The sequence below is a fragment of the Macrosteles quadrilineatus genome, unplaced genomic scaffold, assembly GCF_028750875.1.
Source record: "Macrosteles quadrilineatus isolate MER2022 unplaced genomic scaffold, UCM_ALF_1.0 Scaffold_6__1_contigs__length_79288215, whole genome shotgun sequence".
Lineage (NCBI taxonomy): Eukaryota > Metazoa > Arthropoda > Insecta > Hemiptera > Cicadellidae > Macrosteles > Macrosteles quadrilineatus.
Window position 1 is genome coordinate 12256134 of NW_026542599.1, and position 22439 is coordinate 12278572.

Genomic DNA, 22439 nt, shown 5'->3' on the forward strand with positions numbered 1-22439 from the left:
AAAGACATAATTTTGAATCAGTGGACATCCTTTTACTAACTAATCTTTATACAAGATGAAAATGGACGAAAATGTTGCATTTTTAATGATTTCACTCACGCATCAAAAGGCAAGCTTTTATTGTAAAACCATGTCATAGTCAGAAGCATAATATAAATAACACACGCAAAAAATTTCATTTCATATTTTATTTAGTAATCATAATATACAGTACTATTCAATATTAGATAATATATTATTGGAGTATAGCTTACGGTTACATGAACTATGGTTCGCAAGTAGTTTTTTGCAGTTTGTTTCAATTGGATCACTTGGCTAGCCATTTTGTATTTGAATTTTAGAGCATTTATGAAACAAAAAATTAAATAGTGTGAACGATATGAATTGCCACCAATTCAATAATGTATCACAGAGTAACTTAAGTATAAAAACATATTATTTGGACAGAATTTTACTCGTAGAAAAAAGGAAGGGGAGATTCACTGTTGTGACAATTGAACCGCGTTCGGTCCATCGCCTTCACCAGGTTAGAGAATTATTTATCAAGCAATCAACTATTCTACTAACGATTGTCATACAAACTAATTATGTATGCAATTAGTTTAGGTTTTACGATCGCTTGGTATAAATCTGACTATTCCTCAGACAAAATCTACATACTCAGACGATAGTCATGACTAGAGAGTCCAGCTTCACTGAAGTAACTTTTAGAAAAAAATCTGGGAGGGAGAAACACTTTTTTCTACATTTGACTTGATACAAATTTCCTCGAACTAAAAACAAATACAAATTTAGGTTTCTGGAAGCCAAGTTACAGTCTCTAAACAAAATACTGCATGACCTTGCGTTACAATGCTGAACCTCGATGGTAGTGACGTCATTAAGGATAAGTAGCACACATTTTTAAAATTGAATTATTGGCATCGAAGTAGCCCTACAGATTGTACAGTATGCACCACTACATGTTACAAAATGGCGGCCACTTACTCCATCTCGGTATAATCCAGATAGGCACAACACCGCAACCACAATAAAATGTAATAAAACTAGAAATAAAAAGCAGCACAGCTGATCTACTCAGCCGGCTGACTACTTACTGAGAAGAAGGCGATGGGAACCCGCAAAAGTTATAAACACAACAACAACAACCTCAAAATAAAGTTCCCTAAAATAATTGTGAGCGCGAGTTAAAAGCGGGGTCCGACTGTGAGAGTTTCAAAATAATCCCGGGCGGACGACTAGCGCACGAAGACGTCCGAAGACGACCGGACACCGCCGAACATCTCCGACCGTTGGACCAATCACAGGTGAGCAAGAGATGAATGGACACCAGGTATGCGGCCAAGGGCTCCGACAACATGGCGGCGGGAAAACCGACGTTGGCCGGGCGCCATCTTGGATGGTACATGCCATAACGTACTGGAACAAAAGACGCGGGTGACTTGGATCACTTCCGGGTCTGCACTTGTGATCCCCCGTGAGAATGGTGACTAAAGTCATCAAATAATTTGAATCAGCTGATTTGCAATGACTGGCAATGTGTTAATAAGATAAATAAATACTAGCAGCCTGCGTCACATCGTGACTTTAAAATCCGTGATATATTTGATATATAGTTGATAAGGATGAAAACGATTATTTCTCATCATATCCCTTATTACGTGCGCGATCTCTTCTAGGTATCTTAGAAAAATTACAAATACTAATAAAACATTCAATAAAACATAAAATCTAACGTAAGTCATTTACTTCTGTACATTTTAAACAAATAACAATACAATATTTTACTTTAACACCCTAAAATATCAATAAAACATACTATGGAGAAACAAAATCCTACCACAACACAAAACCTAACGTAAGTAATTCTCTTCTTTACGTTTTATACAAATAGCATTAACACATTTTACATGAATTCACTGAATCATCACCAACTACAGACATAGACTAGTATGTTTTATCTATGCTACAGATAACCCCATTTTCGTATGGATGTAAACAAATGTAAACTGGAAAATGTTCAAATGATTGACAACATAATTCAGCACAAACTATGGAATTTTAAAAGCCTATAGGACGAAGAACTTCATGGGATATAATCCAAACCCGCAAAAGGCACATTTAGAGGACAAGAGCTTTAAATTGATACCCAATATGCCTATAAAAATAAATATTTATGGGGTCGATTTGCTGCACACAAAAATACAACAAATTCTTTTAATAATATAGATTCATCCCGTCTTGACCAGTTCTGTTCTTTAAAACATGTCATTTTTGCTTTAGAAAGCTCCAGAATAAAGTAACTTGATTTACCAACAAATTACGGTCAGTTACAATAAACACCGTCACAGAAAGAATACATCACAGTCAATCTATCAAACAATTAGTCTTAGCATTTAAACATTCTTCCACCGAGAAAAACACTTTTGGAACTGCATACAGTAATTACATTTCTTATCAGGTAACAACCTCACAGCATATGACAGTTGAAGAAGACCAGATGTTGGTATTTATGGCTTTTAAAGTTAACGGCTTAATAGCAAGATCACAGCAAGATTCTCAACCCCAACCGTTGTTCAATCACAACATCTAACTTTTGACTATAATGATCTAACGAATAGTGAATGTCGCTTTAAGTTATACATTTGTTGAATCCCAAAAGAAAAATTGCCAACACATACAATACTTAAGAAGTGATTCAATTCATCTAATGATTTACAAAAATTAAGCCCTAGTCCCAAGGCTAATTAGTGGAATTCTCATTGGACAATGAAGACAACAATTTGAAATAATCTTCCATTTAATTTAATGAACGAATTTTTAAGGCAAAATTCAATGCAGAACCATAAATGATAAACGCTAAAAGTCACAATATTCAAACACGCTGTATCAGTGACGCCATTAGGAAACCGTGCTTATGACCGGTTTTGCCAAAATCTGATTGTTGTCCACCACAGTTTTCCACGACACTTGGGATTTCCTATTGTTGTTATTGGTTGATGCCATAAGGTAAGATCTGTATACAGATGACGAATAGCATCTATATGAAATGTCTATATGTTCTTGTACATAGAATTCGACTCGTGATTTTCTGTTGAGCAGTTGTGAGTGTTACTCAAATTGCAGGACTAGCGTACAGGACATTCGAAGTTCGTGTTGTGGCAATCAGATGCAGTTTGCTACTACTGTATTGAACACAGCTTTTAAGCACCATCTATAGCATAAAAATGCAAATTTTATAGGGGTACTTATTATTGTTGTATTTAATATTATCGTTTAAAAGCTCAAACATTTTACCTAAACATTAAATTATTTCCATAGTTTGCGTTTGGTTTTGAATTATGAATTGATGTTAAACTTTAATTCATCACAATTGTACTATTATTTCTATAAGAAATTTATTTTACGTCAAAGACTTTGATACTTGAGTGGAAAAAATAATTTAAACCAAATATGATAGGTAAAAAAAAACAGAGATTGGGCAAATAATGCACGCCCTTTTATAATATTGATGACGACAACAAACATTTTCATTTTTCCTAATCTACAACCTTAAATATATATATTTATCAAATTCTCACAATTTCGCTATTAACAACTACTAACATTATTAAATTTTAGAGAATGAAATACGAGGTGGAGGTTATCTATATAACAACGAAATATAAACAGAAAATCAAAACAAATGGAAGAAAATTCAATCACATGTATTTTACATGTTTATCACATGCTTATTTACAGCGTAGGTTGAAAATGGAGAAGTCTGCACATTACATATATTTGGTCGAGTTTTCGACCACTGGACGACCTCTAGTTTAATTAATCATGCGGTAAGTCAAGTAGTCTATCTCTAACAAATAGTTGAAAGGCCTTTAATATTCCTATGACTTACACTAAAATACAATTTGCACACAATCCTGCAAGGTTAGTGCATAAAAAATATACTTTATAGAGATGAAAATACAAGGGTAGGTTATTTAATTAACCACGCGATATGTCAAGTAGCTCACCGGATGTGTGGAAGAAGACAAGAACAAACCACAACCAGAGCAGATGCTCAGCAGGATGTGGTAACTGCGAACATTACCCTCCAAATCAACAAACCTTCCCGCCAAAAAAGTGTTCGGTCAAAAATTATCACCGGCGGCAGTATAGACTGCAAAACATTGGGGGTTTTGGAGCCAAATAAAACAAAAGTTGCTACTTGATGTGAACTAGTGAAAAATTTAACACGATTAACTTTGGAAATGAGACAAAACGAAAATAACAGCTGTTATGGTGAATTAATTTAGAAACAGCTGACGGTCTTAAATATCGCAAAACTTTTAAATACTCAATCCTACTGAGACGTAGATGTAGGATGTTTCCAATATCATAAAATATGACAACAAAACACAAAAACTTGTATAAACGTAAACTTTTTTATTGAAACTCACCCTATCGATACTTGTTGTGGTATAAAACTTGGTATTGCAATGATCGCAATGAATATTATTTAAACGGCGAATAAAACACTGCACAATGCACGAACCAGTCTCCCAAAACACTGGAGAATTAAACTAATAAACATTTCCTTCACTTAAAAACCGAAAGAATTAGTTTTGAACCATCAGTCAACAATCACACTTATTTTTAATGTTATTTACAACAGGAAAGACATTTCATAGAGAAAAACAGGCTAACTAATTACGCAATTAATTCAGTATAGCAAAAGCTGGTAGATAACAACAAAGTTCCACTGCAAATTAAAATAATATGTTTTGTTTGAATCTATTTTCAGAGCTATTTTGTGTTACGGCGCACAAGTTTGGGGGCTTTCCGAAATTTCTTAGCTAGAAAATGTTCAGGAAAGTTTATAAAAAATATGTTCAGATTGGCACATAACACTTCCAACTATATTGTTTACTTGGAAACATGTTATGAAAAATTGCATTCCTTTACTCTACAAACTAAAGCAACTTCAATTGTTTGAGTTTTTAATTTGCTAGAATCTCGTTTACCAAAAAATATTGCTAAACTTGTAATTGGAAAAAGTATTAGATTGTGCAATTTGCAAGAATATGAAGCAGTTTTTCATTTTGTTGCTATTTGCCCTAATTTCAGAAATAATAGAGAGTACAGGGTTTGGAAAACGAAACATGAATTGGGAAGGATACATAGAATACAGTAATGGTAGGTATGGCGTAAATTGGTAAACTTTATGGAAAATTAGGTGATAATTAAATAAAAGAATTTAATTACGAATACTTTATTTACATATCCAGTGTGTAGAGTAGAGTGGTAGATGATCCGCGTAGCTTATCCAATCAAGATCAGCTGTTACATTGCCTGGCCTGGATCCTGACAGCTGAGTAAAACTTTGAACAATTAAAAGGCTACTGTCTTTTCCCCACGATTGAAACAGCAACACAAATGTTATAATGAGAAGAATACTTCAAGAACCCCTTGATTAATTTGAGTACAAACAATCTACCCAATCCACAGCCTGTTGGCTAGTTTTGTTGTTTAACAAACTTTTATGTAGCGTGTTATATTGAAGCAATGAATGCCATAAATTGGGGGAGTATATAGATACCCCTGCAGCAGAAAACCTGCATAAAGAGAGAATAATTGTAGATTTACACGTGTGTACCAAATTTAATCAAAATTGGATAATTTTGGCTCGAGTTATCATATTAGTGGACTAATATATACATGAATCTGAACGGGTTATGCCTCTGGATCCACCAAACGAAAAATTAAATCGGTTCCTGGTCCAGGTCTTACTATGAGACCTACAGTAATAACTTACTCCTTTGATGGGAAATTCGCTAATATAAAGACACTCTAATAAGGCAGGTACAACAAATTTTTAGCTTAATCAGCGATAATGAACTTTTCTACAAGTTTCCACAATATCACCGAAGGTATCGACTTGTCATCGAGTTTAACACGTCAACATCTGATGATATCATCCTCAGAATCAGCGAGGAAAACAAAAATACCGTTGTTAACATTGTTTACGTTGATGCGATGGAAAGGGTTAACGCCTTCTCCGGTAATTACACATTATACGCAGTTATTGTGGATTTAACACATGGTGAGGTAATAACTGATTTTTTCTTAACGATGATGCTAAATATATATTTGCCTTTAGGTACAAAAATATGCGTCAGTAGAATGCGACTGACAAACAATTATAATGTGGAATTCACAAATTTTTAAATATAATATTTGATTAGGTTCCAAACTTTCCTTTAATTGAATTTAAATCTTAAACTTTTTGTTAGCCTAGTACAAATAAATGAGGAAACCATAACAATCAACTATCGATTATGTGGAACCATTGACTATTGGATACAGAAGTTGTTGTATTAATAGTCAAAGGTGGAACTCACCTATTAGTGCAGTCGTCAGGTAAAAAAGTGAGGTTGGATGGAAGAAGATAGGAAGTTAATGAAACTTGGGGATGTTGTTCAGGGATGATAAATTAACATTTCCCCAAATCTTTGGACCTCAATGACCCTTTGGAAAAAGAGTGTGGGGGAAAACTTCAAAATTGTCGACACTTTTTTGCTTTTCCCTCAATAACCCGAAATTCTTTCCTTACTTTTTACCGAAAAAGCATACCTAACACTTAAAATATTTGTGCTAAGATAAAAAATCTCTTTAATTTTATCTAAAAACTAAACTTTTAGTTACAACAAGCACATTATCGACTTCACATATTTCTGATATTTTGAGAAGAGCCTTAGCTAGTACTGTACTGAGAAATCTGAAGTCTGTGGCGTTCCCAAACGTTAAAATGATTTTAGATACGCCCCTACGTGCTTGCAACTACAAATTGTGATGCATAGAAACTGTTGGGAAATGGCTGTAACATTTGCTGAAGACAAAATACCCCGGGTGCCAAAAAGTGGCGAAGTTGTTTATGCAGAAAGCATTTGAGCGTCAGTGCTCGAGTTTTGGCACACGCTGTAGATAGAAGACTGGCCAAATGAGTCACCTCCTGACTCAAGCTCTACACGTTGTCTTCGTTTAGTTGGCAGATTAGGAGACACGACATTCATTACGCATCATTATAGTGTGCACAATTAATTGACTTTAAATAATGCGTGTAGACTTCTCATCCTATTGTAGGATCTGGAGCCTTTTTGTATGTTTCATATTGATGAAGTTTGAGTACTTAAATTCTTTCTAGAATCTTGGTCTCCGCAAGGGGTTCACGTTGCTGGCAAAATTCTGACCGTTGTTCCAAACCCCGCTATTGAATAGAAGCTTGTCCTGAAAATTGATTGCTGCTACGTATCCCTAATGTCGGTGAGTTTTTTTGTCGATTCAATCGTAGTCACCTCCTTAAGACTACAATTGGACAATCAACTAATGAATCTAGATCTTTAGGAGATAAAATTACATAAAATCGTATATTCAGCCAGAATTAGCAATACACAAGTTGTATTGGCTAGATCACAAATTCAAATAAAAGTTGGCTTACATATCATAACTACAAATAATACAGTTTTACGCATAAATATTTACAACCCTATTCTTGGAGCTGATTTTAGTTAAAAATTCATACGCGTTGTAGCAGGTAAGCTTTACAAACAGAGATTTTTTTTTAAATTTTAACAAATTTCGTTCAAGTTTAAGAGAAAATCAAAGTGAATAGAAAAGTGTTATGCCACTGTACAGAGCGTGTTTCTTGGCAAAAAGAAGTTTGATGTTTAGGGATTGGTGTGTGTAAATTGTACAATGTGTATTGGTTGTTTACATAACAGTAAAATTGAGAAAATTCCTTTTTCCACAAAAGTGCAAATAAACGGGAATGTCAAAATGGTTGAATTAAAATATATATTCACAGCAGGATTTACGCTTTTGCAGAAAATAGTTCTCACGGTAATTTTTTCGGAGTTTCAAGATTTTAGTCTGCTGGCACTCACATCCTCAAATAGGAACTGTGTATGCTAAGTTTGATTATTAAGAACACCATCTTCGCAGGTTGACTATCGGGCCACTATCTTCGCTAATTTAAAGATGCAGTCATATAATACCATACCGTGGAACCCTACCATCAACATAAATGAATAGCAGTTAAAATTCCAAGTCCAGTAACTGCCACTCAGTAGACACCTGACAAGCAGTAAGCCCTCGACAGACTGTACAGTTATGAATGGAGGTAAGGTAGGTCCAATGACACCTGACACCTCGCCCTCAGGGGGTAGCTGAAAACAGCTGAGTCAGGCTTGTGGAAACACCCTAACACGATCTCACAAGCAATTGTCCTGAATCTTGTAAGTCCAGTCGAGCTGACTGCAAGCATTGTATGCGAAGGATAATTACTTTACAAATGCTAAAGGCGAGGTGGATTTTACAAGTGCATTAAACCCCGTTGCAAGATTTAGCCGAGGAGCGAGCTGGTCTAGTGGTAGAGCAAGAGCATAGCTTCAACCCCTGAGGTTCTGGGTTCGAATCCCGCCAAATTACCAATGGAACTTAAGAGTCTTCATCAGTGGTAGCCATTTTAGATTTTAGTCACATAAGAGCAATGTTAACTGACAGAACTTCTAACTTTTAACTTGTAAACAGAATTTAAAAAAAAGCTGTTGTGATAAAATAATAATTGCGGTGTTAAAATTAAGCTTTAGTGATCCTCTAGGGAATGGAATTTTAGTTTGCTATTTTCGCTCCAATTAATAAGTAAATGATAATTAATTAAACCTTTAATTAAATAATTTACTAAGAAAAGACAAAAACAAATATTTGAAATATGATTTCCTAATTCCCTAGTACTTTACGTTATAAACATAATTATAAATTTTCAAAACTATATTAATAAATACCACCGGCATACTGCTTTAAATGATGGTACGTTCTGTCAAATTTAACATTTTTCTTACGGGACTAATATCCGATATAACTACCACTGATGATGACTCTTAAATGATAGAGCTACAACCCCAAGGTCTTGCCTGAAGTCATGGGAAAAACGATCCCTGACAAGAGCCTTGAATCCTAAGACAAAAAATACAGGGTTTATCCATCAGGCCTTACAGCTCCAAAAGTTTTGTTACTTTTTTACAGTGCTTCAGTTAATGTTAATCAAATTTACAAGGTTCCAAACGTTTTCTGTAAAATGTGTTTCATTGTATTCAATAGGTACACAACCACCAACCCCGGAATATACCAGACTTACTTCATACTAAGTTTATTTAGTTAAACATCTATACTTTAAGCTGTACTTTCAATTGCTTGTTCGATTTTGAGAATATACAGCAACTTCTTGATCCTTCGAAACTACTGTCCTTGATCATTGTGGTTTAATAAATGGCAAAAAAAGAAAACAGTTGGTGTTCAAAACAATCCTACATAAGGCCTCCTACTCTATTTTCACTCATCCCTCACTCATATTTGGGTCCAAAATGCGCCCAGTTGCGAAACTGCTGATTTTGCACATTGAGTTTTCAATATTGGCTAAAACCCAGCCCAGCTGGTGCTAGTAACTAAACTACCCAACGAATCCTACTTCATTCTACACTCATCCCTCACTCATATTTGTTCAAATAAGCACCTAATGTCCCTACCTCATCGTTTGAAGCAGTAATATAATAGTTGGTTAACAAGTATGACAATAACAATCCCAAACGTTGCAAACGACTTAAGGAATACTTCAGATTTTTTCCCAAATGAACTTAAAGTCCATACACCCTTGGCAATTTAAAAATTAAAACCCCCAAGGTGTGCCAGGGGTCAACACGTGCGAATCCTCCCCCGTCTCCGCCGTGTCTCGTGCCCGGGGGCAGCTGCGAGGGGCAGAGCCCTACACCAGACGTCACATTTGGCGACGACCCCACGGAGGGTTCAACGTCCGCCACCCCCAACCTTCACCTGGCGAACACAAATCTCGCCCCTCGAATCCTTCCACTCATCCGGACCTGGAGACAAACAATACTGGATCTGACGTCACGAGCGATTTTGTGTCCCGCCGTACATCCTAGGACGCGATGTTCTAACCCAAGGAACTATTTAAAATATATCTACTTTACACATTACTTCAGACCTAGAGGGTTGCAGCATTATTGGATGGATAAAATCTATTGGTGATTGGCGGGTTTTGAACAAGGGACCTTAGTCTATAAGCCTGAATTTTACCACTAGACCAGCTCGCTTCCCTTCGACATGGGTAGTAGTGATAGAGCTGGGGAGAGTTGCTGTCGTTACTAAACCCGCCATTGATAATTAACATGACAAACCATTCAAAAGTCGTTGAATTTGTGTGCAGTGTTGAATAACATTTGTCAGGTTACAAAATCGGTGCAACCATCTGATGTTTCCGAACAAGGTTTGCTGGTTGGCTGGTTAACCTAATTTTTCCTTATTTTTATTGTTAACTATCACAACAAATTTATTCAGTTTGTTTTTAATTTTTATGTGGGTTAACTAATAGCAAACATTTTGTTTATCTTCGTACACAAATTTATGTTAAAGCAAAAACGTTTTACTTTCAACTCAAATAATTTTCCCCTACTTTACCCAAAATACTTCTAAATTTGTATTGTTTCCAATATTAAAATACTTACAAGCAATGCAGGTACGCAGTTAAATAGATTTGCTCTATTGAAAATGTGCTCTCCATTACAAATTTGTTTGCGACAGTTGGAAGGTGGTTTTCATTGATAACGAAACATATTGAAACTTGTGTTTTAATAACCAGCTTGATCATTTTCAATAATCATTAGTACAGTAATTTGGATAAAGCACTATAGTGAAAATAATATAAAAATGTATAAAAGATTCAATATAATAGAAAAACAGAACCCATGTAAAAACACAACTCTTGCAGTTGCAATTAGACTTAAATATTTTGACCGTAACTACCTATTTAGAACAAAAATAAAACTAAATTATATTTATAAAACGCCACGTCTTAGCATGACCAAAATTTACTTATATAATTTACTTAACTTAATTGAGATAAACTTATATTTACGAGGTATTGTGTTATACAAAGCTAGCGTGATATGCCACCATTTGCGCCAGTGTGTTTGATAAAACTAGCGATAATGATTAAGTAAATGCAGCAAAAGTTTTACAATATTAATATAACAAAGTAGTATACAATATAAGTGTAATATTGTGGATAGGTTTATTAAATAATATTATTCGATCAAATCACGTTTAATATACCGAACCCATTTCTACAACGAAATTCGTAATGTTGATACAATTTTTCATTAGAAAATTGCAAAGGAATTCAAAGTGCAATGCAATGATAAATTGTTTTGATTTCAAATTATCTCATAAATATTTAAGTAATATATTCTAGCTCAAAAAGGATCAAAATATAGAATGCCTCATATGTCGAAATTGTCTACATTTTGTACAATATAATTAAGCACGATAAAATAAGAAATGATTCATAACAACGAGTTGTGTACTGTATGTAAATACACTTACTTACATACGGAAATGAGGAGACCGCCACATACCTGTAACAAAAGAAAAAATATAAATTACAAGGAAAATATAAACTAGGTGTACAATGCAGTTGTCTGCTTGCAATATTGAGCGGAGCCAGCATATTCAATATCAATGATTTTTTTGCATTTTAAATAGAATGCCTATTTGCAGAGGTATCCAAAGTCAATCATAAGTCAGGATTAAGTGAATGAATCGTCTACTTGCAGGAACCGTATTCTATGTTTCATCTGGTTCTCATAAATTAAATGTCTACTTGCAGTATCCAATGCCAATGATATATTTGGTTCGCATAAATGGAATGCCTATTTACAGATTCTAAAGTCAATAGTACGTATGGTTCACGTAGACGGATTGTTTACTTGTAGTATCCAAACCCAATGGTACATGTAAATGAATAGTCTACTTGCAGTATCCTCAATAAATCAATGGTCCATTTATTTTGTTCACATATAAAATGCCTAATTGCAGTATCCGAAGTCAATGGTAGGCTTAGGCCTACTTCTGCTTCACTTATATGGGATGTCTATGTGCAGTATTCAAAGTCAATGATACGTCGGGTTCAAGTCAACGAATTGTGTTATATTTGGTTCACATTAGTGGAATTCATATTTGTAGACTGCAAATAGGAATTGAACATGTTCCAATCAGATAGATATTCAAAGTCTACATTAATTGCACGTCTTGCTCACATAAAATGCTGTAAGTTATTTACAGATTCCAAACGCAATATGGTGCATCAGCCTAATTCCGGCAACCCTTATTATTGGTTTAAGTCCTGTGGTCCGAATATTACCATTTCAGATTTATACCTTCCCATATGGTTGGTTACATGACTGTGCCAAATTTCCTGCAGATCGCTTAAGCCTGTCAGGTGGAGCCTGACCTGTATTTGTAATACAAAGGCAGTGAGTGTAGTATAAGAGCTTCGCTTCACTCCGCTCAATAATTTCGATACTGCAAATGAATCATGGTAGGCCTAAGCAATACCTGTATTATTAAAAGGCAATAACGATTATTATTATATTATTATTACCCATTGTATGTAGAATTTGCTTTTCTTTATTTTTTTTCAATGTCTTCTTTCTTCATTATTAAAAAAAGAATCATTTATTTGTACAGAAGACTTATTTGCATTGAACATTCATAAAACTCACCAATTCAATTACCTCAATAACTGTTTACCAGTATTATTGTTGTGAGGGATTGGGGTTAGCTTCACTTAGTATAGGCCTATAACTTAGGTCTAGTTTTATTTTAGCAGTTAAAAGTAAGAAATTGTCGTCAACCACTTTCAAAATTTCCCTATTGTGCAATAAAATTTATCAATACAACTATTTTATTGTCTAAGTTACACCATTTAGTCTTAAACCTTACCTGTAAACCACGTGGTTGTGATTTCATTTCGTAAAACGATTTTGTATTTTTACCTACAAGAACATTTTTTACAAAGTTTCTTGCAAATCAAGGGCGGTGTGATTTTTGTTGGTATAATTATGTTGTAGTGTTTTTTTAATGACCTCGTTTTATCTTCTCCTTCTCCAAGCAACATAAACTTAGGCCTAATTAGTTAACTATTCATTGTTGTTAAAAAGAACAGAACCATTTTACAATTAAATATAAACGGCATGGAGTTTAATCACTCAATATAGAACTGATTGTTAATCATTTCGTATTACATACAATATACTATAATATGCTCTTTAGTATTATCCAATTTTTTCTTTTGTACTGTATTTATCATGTGGTAGATTTGTTGACTAATGTTGAGGCTCTTGTTTACTTTTTAGTGTTTACTCGCAAATAATGACATGGCGACCAATTAACCCATAAGGCCCATGTTAAATTTCCAAAAGTTTGCATTCATGTAGGGAAAAGTCCTATGGTCCGATTTGTACCGTTTCAGATTTATACCTTCCCATGGTTGGTTACTATGACTGTGTTAAATTTCATGCAGATCGCTTCAGCCGTTCAGGAGGAGTATTTGTAATAAAAAAGCAGGAGTGTAGTATAAGAGTTTCGCTCGCTTCGCTCGCTCCGCTCAATAATCAGTACAATATAATATTTTTGCAAAAAATATAATTATTCTAATTACCTCCTTATTTTAATCCCTCAAATTGCATTAATTTTGTATTATTTGTCAAATAGTTTTAAAGAAATAGTGACTATTTGATAAACATTGTAGGTACTGAAATCATCTTTTGCTGAGGGTTGTCACATTTAAATACCGTAAAGGTCAATTATTTCTCACACACAATCACCCCGCATCTTACCCTTTCCTTTCCTCTTAAGATGGCAACAATTCCCAATTAAACCTAGTAACTAAATACAATTTAAGTGATTTCCTTAGTTAGATATTTACTGTTACACTATTTTCGATATTGCTGGTAGTACGGATGTTATAATACCATAATTACAATAAAAAACATTAATATTTCGCTATGGTTGGAAAAAACACATATACATCTGCCGATCGTATTTTAAGAGTAAATAATTTAGTTATTAAAAACAGAAATCAGTAATTTTGATCGGTACACCAACCTTGAGGCTCATATTATATTCAATTACTTCAATATGTGTTTTAAAACTACCCAAGGGAATGTGACTTGTATGTGAAATGGGAGGAATAAGTCAATGTAGAATAATTTTATATTGTTTCATCCATACTTCTATCTCTAGTCAACAATTCTATGAATTGTTTGTTGGTAGATTGATTTTGAATTGTAAAGAAGTTCAATAGCCATTGTGGAACAATTGGCAGTTGTCATCATCAGATAAATCACCAATTTTGGCACGTAGTGGACCAAGTAGCCAAGTAGCCAAGTATTCAAGTAGCCAAATGGTCAAGTAGTCAAGTAGTCCTGTTCGAGACGTGTGTTCGTTGTTGGCCCAGCTTCAAATGGCTTCCTCCACCAGACTTCATCAACAACATTTCTTTATCAGAGGAGAAAGATTTCATTTTTCACCAATGTGAATGAGATAATAAATGTCTTAATATTTTTAATAGGATAGTTTTTACTATCTAGTTTTAACTAATTTTTAGCTCTTGATAGTTTGTGCAATCCGTTGTTTTATTAGGACAAGAGGTCGTCCAGTGGTCGAAAATTCGACCAAAAATATGTAATGTACAGACTTCTCTGTTTTCACCCCACGCTGTAAATAAAACATATTATTGGAGTTTCGTCCATTTGTTTTGATTTTCTTTTCATATTTCGTCACCAGCATGGCAACCCTAAGGCCCATGTATTTTTTTTATTTTAAATTAATTTTAGAGCTTATTTTTGAGCTTATTTTAATATGTAAAGGGATTCTGCAGATCTACATGAAAATATCTTTCTAACAGTATGCGTAGATTTTCCCTGCGATGCACAAGAGCTGAGAAAAAAGGTTTTAAAGAAACGTGCTTGCCTATTAATATACAGGATAAAAAGAGGGCTGCTAAAGAGATTTTAAAATACAACGCGACCTTCGTTTTTCAATGCAATTTCCGGTTCCTCCTTAGGTTGCCAATACAAACGAATGAAAAACATAGCAATACACATAGTTTTTAAAGTAAAAGTTGAAAATAATTTTTCAAAAGGGATATGAAGAAATTAAAATGTTTAAGAAATAAATAGAAAATTCATACAAATCAAAATTAGTGGTTTTCAAGACCCTCAAACTTAGGGAAGAACGTAAATTTAAAAGTCGGCCAACTGTCTTGTCGATCATGTGACTTTTCAGTCAAATGGTGGGTTCTTTTGAAATAGCAATTACACATAGTTGTCATGAAGGTACCAAAGCAGTTTTTTCTTTATCAATGATGAGAGATAAAGAAACTGAGGGATTTGTACCTAAAGTACAATTTTCACCCTTCAAAATTACAATAGAAACATCAATTCACCAAAGTGAGTTTTAGAGGGCTGAAAATTTCGTGTCTTGTTTCTGCGTTATTAGGGACTTTTCTGTGATTGAGAAGTGTTTGCTTTGAGTATTAAAATTACCCTTGAAAATTACACTTATCCAAGGGCAACAGGGACTAAGACACGAAGAATTTGCTGAGCATCACCCTACCATACTTCCAATATTCTTTCCATTATTCCCCAATCTTCCCCAATCTTCCCCAATTTTCCCCCGGATTGTGGGGAATTAAATAACCTTGCACCAAAAGTGTAATAACTTTCTTTTGGCAAGGTCAAAGTCAGACAATGATGGGCTAGGTTCAATAACTATTCCACACTTCCTCTGACCAACCACTACTATTCATCCTGATAATTAGACCAATTAGTATATACCAAGGCAAAAATGTGGTTCGGATTCCACTATAAACTGTAGGTCCCTTATTTCCATTAACTGTAGGTCCATTAGCTGTATGGGCTATTAATTAACAGCTGTGTCTAAGGAATATGTCGGCCTAAGTCACTAACAAGACTACAAGATCGCACCACTCATCCTACACTCATCTCCATTCATACTTGGCTTAAAATACCTACTTTGTATGGTCGCCATTTCATTAAAAAGTATTAAGTATTCACCAATCCTTCCAGTAACTACAGTAGTAACGAAATATACCACTGCATTGCACTCGAGAATTTTAACTTAGGGTTCAGTTTTACCATTCCAAATCACACCGGCATTGGAGTCCGAGCCAAAAACAAAATGGGGACCAAACATTTCTACAATTGCTCTTATCACCCATCTCCTAGTGCTAAGAGATGCTGATCTGTCTGGTCGACGCCATGTGTTGGCAGACCAGGGAGCAGCGACGTAAAAACAAAGCAATGGTGTTGATACGGTAGGTGAACCTCCACGTGAGTCCCTGGCTAAATATAGCGACCCCTGTGGCTGCTGGCACGTGCCCAGGACCGGGACTCATCTCCAATGTGCTAGGAAACCCCGGGAAATAACGGTGAAATTTGAGGGAAACTCATCCAGTTGATAGGGACTCACCACTGAGCGTGCTAGGAAACCCCGGGAAATAACGGTGAGATTGGAAGAGGAAGTCAACCAGCTGAGAGGAATTAAGTATATTCTAAAATGGGAAATTAAAAAAATAACTACAAACTAACAGCATCGCATATCATTTTTATGCACACGCTTTATTTCCAGTGTACATGAACGGAATCCCTGGGAAATCAAACGGTGAAATTCGAGGGAAAACTTCAGTAAATGTATGCACAATACCTCTATGACCTATGTCGAATTGTGTACACTCTTCAAATTGACCCAACTCAGATATGCATTATATTTTCAATTAAATTTGGAGGTCAAGCAGTGAAGGTGTTGGGCAGCGTACAATGTTTCGTCGCGCCAACTAAACAGTCCACGGACAGTAGAGCTTCTCACATGGCGGCGTCGTCGTGCGACGTCTCCTTTTAAGGCGCGATCGCTTGGCGTCGCGACGCGTCTCTCGCACGCGCAGCTACGCGCACACGCTCACTCCGCACGAGCGCAACGACAAGGGCTGGCTAATTAACACGGCAAGCTATATATAGGTGATGCGAGTGAAAAACGGGGGAAAAAGTTCTGTGCCTTGGAGTAGCAAAAAGTGCTGCAGGTTAGCCAGAAGTACATGTCGTATTACGAATGTGTATGGCTAACTGCATGGAGTTTTCACAGTAAAATTTCTTGTCCGGCGGAACTTTAATTTAGTGAACCTACAGCTTCTAATAAGGGCCTTTGAAGTAGTTTAAATTGAGATGATCACGTATTTACTTCTATAACTTTATTGAAATTCTAAAGCTCCTCATTTTTTCAATCATTGCTTTTTTACCCCCCAATGGCGTTTTGTCTGGTTTATATTTTTTTTCTAAGTTACGAATTTTATGATATTTTTCTAACCCTGCATTGACATTTATCCTCCTACTTTCATTAAATCATGGATATAAATTTTTAATATTATTAAAAATTGTTTAGTGATCTCCTTACATGAACAAATCTAAATTCGCTCTAATTCAGTTCAAATGGGGTTGGATGAGAAGAATACATTTAAAATAGTAGTGCGAAACATTTAGATGTAGTCTTTTCTGACTTAACTCAACCGGTTCCAAAATCAAATCATATTGAATTTAGCTAGCCCAAAAAACTTAAAAATTGAACTTACTTTAAAATTTAAAATTATAATTCAATACAGAAAAACTAGAATGCTTGGGGTTTAATTAAAAAAAACTCTTTGAGTGTATTGTATTGTATCACTCAAAGTAGATTTTGCAAATCCACCAAATCAGGTTGATTAACCTTAGTGGTTATTGTTTCGTGTACTGTAATATTCATGAACTGTACAGTTTTATGTAATATTGAAACAATAAAGATTTTTCTTAAAAAAATCTCAAAACAATTTACCCTAAAAATGAAGCATATTGTACGAAGCTGATAACTCTTCAGAGTGTTAAAGAAATTGTAACGAGTATTTTATCTTTAAGCATCAAATTGAACAAGTCAGCTTCAGGAATTCCAGATTTTAACACTCTGTTCCTTTTTCTTCCTATGCGTCTAACCTTTAACCAGGTGGAAAACGTAAGAGGCCTACAAAAATTAAATACATATCCAGATAAAATTCCAATCATTAAGTACTTATTTTGTAGTCATAATGAATTTAAAACAATAAAAGAGAGAGGGAGAGATGCGACAAGGCGGCTGACTTTGACAGTCAGCTGTTGCTTGTCGTGACAGTTGTAAATTATAAACAGCTGACTATATACTCCCCCCATATACCACCCCAACCCCTTCTGACAGACTTCCCCAGCAGGCTTACGCTGAGCAATTAAAATATTATTTAGTTCATTAATACACTTCATATTTCTGAAGACGTCGATCAGAATTGGTAGATTTAGTGACGTACGCTCAGTTGAACAGGGTTTATTTTCTGTTAAATAATTGAGAAGAACTAGATATCTATCACGAGGAAAATTTCCAGCCAAGAGCGGGAATGGGAAAAAATGAAGAATGCAAACGTGAAGAGAATCGTGTATGCATAATAAAATGTAGTGTATCTCTGACTGCAGTCCAAGAAGGTACCCAGATCCCATTATTTGAAAACGTATCTATAAGTATAAAGATACAACAGAGATCACAAATGGCCGGCATACTATATAACGCTTAAAAATGAACCTCTAGACAATAATGTAAAAATATTCACTACAGTATGCTACTTGTGGATTTACCCGACTGAATCCACTGTAGAGTTGCTATAACAACTACTGTATGTCGTCTACATCCATAAGTATCAGCTCGTGTATGTGTGTATGTCAGAGTGGCAGTACACTACGTCACGACAACATACGTTACCATGGCAACACCTGAAGATGACACCTACTCACTGCTAGACTAAACGGTCTACGTATAATGTACACTGATATATATCCTGTGCATAGTTAGTGTAAGCAGTCTCCTAGATAACAACTCCAGGGCCTGACCGCATCACCTCTCCTTTGTGTCACTGTCTACCACTAGCAGCCACCCTGTGTCTACAGACTGATACACGTTGTACAGTACTGTACAGTGTTGTGGTTTAGTAGACGAGTGGCTGGGGAGGTCATCAGGTTATCAACACCACAGGAAGTGTATTATCACAGTCAAGTGTATGCAGTCTCCTAGATAACATCTCCAGGGCCTGACCGCATCACCTCTCCTTTGTGTCACTGTCTACCACTAGCAGCCACCCTGTGTCTACAGACTGATACATGTTGTACAGTACTGTACAGTGTTGTGGCTCAGTAGACGAGTAGCTGGGGAGGTCATCAGGTTATCAACACCACAGGAAGTGTATTATCACAGTCAAGTGTATGCAGTCTCCTAGATAACATCTCCAGGGCCTGACCGCATCACCTCTCCTTTGTGTGGCTGTCTCCTACTAGCAGCCACCCTGTGTCTACAGACTGATACACGTTGTACAGTACTGTACAGTGTTTTGGCGTAGACGAGTGGCTGGGGAGGTCATCAGGTTATCAACACCACAGGAAGTGTATTATCACAGTCAAGTGTATGCAGCCTCCTAGATAACATCTCCAGGGCCTGACCGCATCACCTCACCTTTGTGTCGCTGTCTGGTACTAGCAGCCACCCTGTGTCTACAGACTGATACACGTTGTACAGTACTGTACAGTGTTGTGGCTCAGTAGACGAGTGGCTGGGGAGGTCATCAGGTTATCAACACCACAGGAAGTGTATTATCACAGTCAAGTGTATGCAGTCTCCTAGATAACATCTCCAGGGCCTGACCGCATCACCTCTCCTTTGTGTCACTGTCTACCACTAGCAGCCACCCTGTGTCTACAGACTGATACATGTTGTACAGTACTGTACAGTGTTGTGGCTCAGTAGACGAGTAGCTGGGGAGGTCATCAGGTTATCAACACCACAGGAAGTGTATTATCACAGTCAAGTGTATGCAGTCTCCTAGATAACATCTCCAGGGCCTGACCGCATCACCACTCCTTTGTGTCACTGTCTCCTACTAGCAGCCACCCTGTGTCTACAGACTGATACACAGTGTACAGTACTGTACAGTGTTGTGGCTCAGTAGACGAGTGGCTGGGGAGGTCATCAGGTTAACAACACCACAGGAAGTGTATTATCACAGTCAAGTGTATGCAGTCTCCTAGATAACATCTCCAGGGTCTGACCGCATTACCTCTCCTTCGTGTCACTGTCTACTACTAGCAACCACCCTGTGTCTACAGACTGATACATGTTGTACAGTACTGTATAGTGTTGTGGCTCAGTAGACGAGTGGCTGGGGAGGTCATCAGGTTATCAACACCACAGGAAGTGTATTATCACAGTCAAGTGTATGCAGTCTCCTAGATAACATCTCCAGGGTCTGACCGCATTACCTCTCCTTCGTGTCACTGTCTACTACTAGCAACCACCCTGTGTCTACGGACTGATACATGTTGTACAGTACTGTATAGTGTTGTGGCTCAGTAGACGAGTGGCTGGGGAGGTCATCAGGTTATCAACACTACAGGAAGTGTATTATCACAGTCAAGTGTATGCAGTCTCCTAGATAACATCTCCAGGGTCTGACCGCATTACCTCTCCTTCGTGTCACTGTCTACTACTAGCAACCACCCTGTGTCCACGGACTGATACATGTTGTACAGTACTGTATAGTGTTGTGGCTCAGTAGACGAGTGGCTGGGGAGGTCATCAGGTTATCAACACTACAGGAAGTGTATTATCACAGTCAAGTGTATGCAGTCTCCTAGATAACATCTTCAGGGTCTGACCGCATTACCTCTCCTTTGTGTCACTGTCTGGTACTAGCAGCCACCCTGTGTCTACGGACTGATACATGTTGTACAGTACTGTATAGTGTTGTGGCTCAGTAGACGAGTGGCTGGGGAGGTCATCAGGTTATCAACACCACAGGAAGTGTATTATCACAGTCAAGTGTATGCAGTCTCCTAGATAACATCTCCAGGGTCTGACCGCATTACCTCTCCTTCGTGTCACTGTCTACTACTAGCAACCACCCTGTGTCTACGGACTGATACATGTTGTACAGTACTGTACAGTGTTGTGGCTCAGTAGACGAGTGGCTGGGGAGGTCATCAGGTTATCAACACCACAGGAAGTGTATTATCACAGTCAAGTGTATGCAGTCTCCTAGATAACATCTCCAGGGCCTGACCGCATCACCTCTCCTTTGTGTCACTGTCTCCTGCTAGCAGCCACCCTGTGTCTACAGACTGTTACAAGTTGTAGAGTAACATGCAGAAACTCGGATAAAATTTATAAAACTTACAGTACGTAGTAGGGATGTTTTTTTAAAGATAATATTGGCGCTTCCACCAACTTTTTGGGGTATGATGTTATGATGTAATGCAGTATGAGAAAAAACAGGTATGAAAGGCCTAAAATTTGAAGGTAGTCTTGAACAATTCTAACTGTTAAGAGAAATTAATATTTTTTGTATGTCCAGCGCACCAAATTTATTTACAACATAGAGTGATGTGTGGTTAAACACGAGTAAAATGCCTAAAACCAACACAATTCTGGATCAAACTTGTAAATTATGGTTATATTCTCACCTATATTTTTTTTCATTCGAGTTAATATTATACAATAAAAACCCCTACATATTTATGTATACGATTCGTTTCTTCAACTAAGAATGTATTAGTGCAATTTCTCAAATCATTGTGGCTCTAGGTACATATAAAGGAGGATACAACTAGTTGAGTACGATTTTTTGCTAACAAGACCAGTGTATTCACTACGAAAATCGTAAAATCAATTAATAGTGTAATAACATACAAAATGCAAATAAATCCCCTCAGTCCCATTATTTTTCTTGATTGCACCATTAGTTTTGGATTAAACTTTGATATGCAAACGCACATAGATTTTGTTCAAATGAATACAAATTTGAAATTATCAACTAAGTATATACATTTTCCACGGGGTCTCTATAGATCACCTTCCCCCTATAATAGTTTTAATATAGGGGTTTTTTTAACACAACCCAAATTACAGTACTGTGAAACACTGATTAACGACAAAACAATCTTATGTGTCGGTAACCCTGTTTTCGTTATTTCATTGCCGATCAGCTTAAATGCTTTGTTTATTAATTATCCATGAGGTTTTTATTGGAAATCTATTGTAATTAAGACCCAACGTGGTGTTTTCGCAAGCTAAAAAAGAATATATACTGTTGGTTTTTTTTACGTTTTGATCTTTGATATATTAGATACTGGAAACTTAATTTTAAACCTTTCTTGGGAGGAAAAAAATAATTTACTTTAATTGATAACTTCTACAATACATACTCTTTGAGCATGCAAAAAACGTTTTTTATTTTTATTTAATTGCAGTTTTCATCACTAGAAGCGGAAGTGGTTTTTTTTGTACGCAATCGCGTTTTACAAGCGAGGCGCAGCCGAACTTGGAAATAAGATTTAGTACCAAAAAGACACTTTCGCTCCATGTGATAATGTTCATCATACTTTGGAAATAACCTTCTAGCCTAATCGTTACAAAATTATACCTCAAAATTTGAG

General features: G+C 36.2%; 1 protein-coding gene across 4 annotated transcripts in view; it reads right to left on the reverse strand.

The window, feature by feature from the left end:
• Positions 1–22439, reverse strand: part of LOC128996254 (myocyte-specific enhancer factor 2) — a 118081-nt gene that overhangs the window by 40200 nt on the left and 55442 nt on the right. The window contains exon 1 of one of the 4 annotated variants that reach the window (XM_054421446.1): positions 1098–1205. The exons of 2 other annotated variants lie outside the window; for them this stretch is intronic. The gene's annotated coding sequence lies outside the window, so the exon portion shown is untranslated. One more of the 4 variants, XM_054421448.1, reaches the window with a different exon arrangement.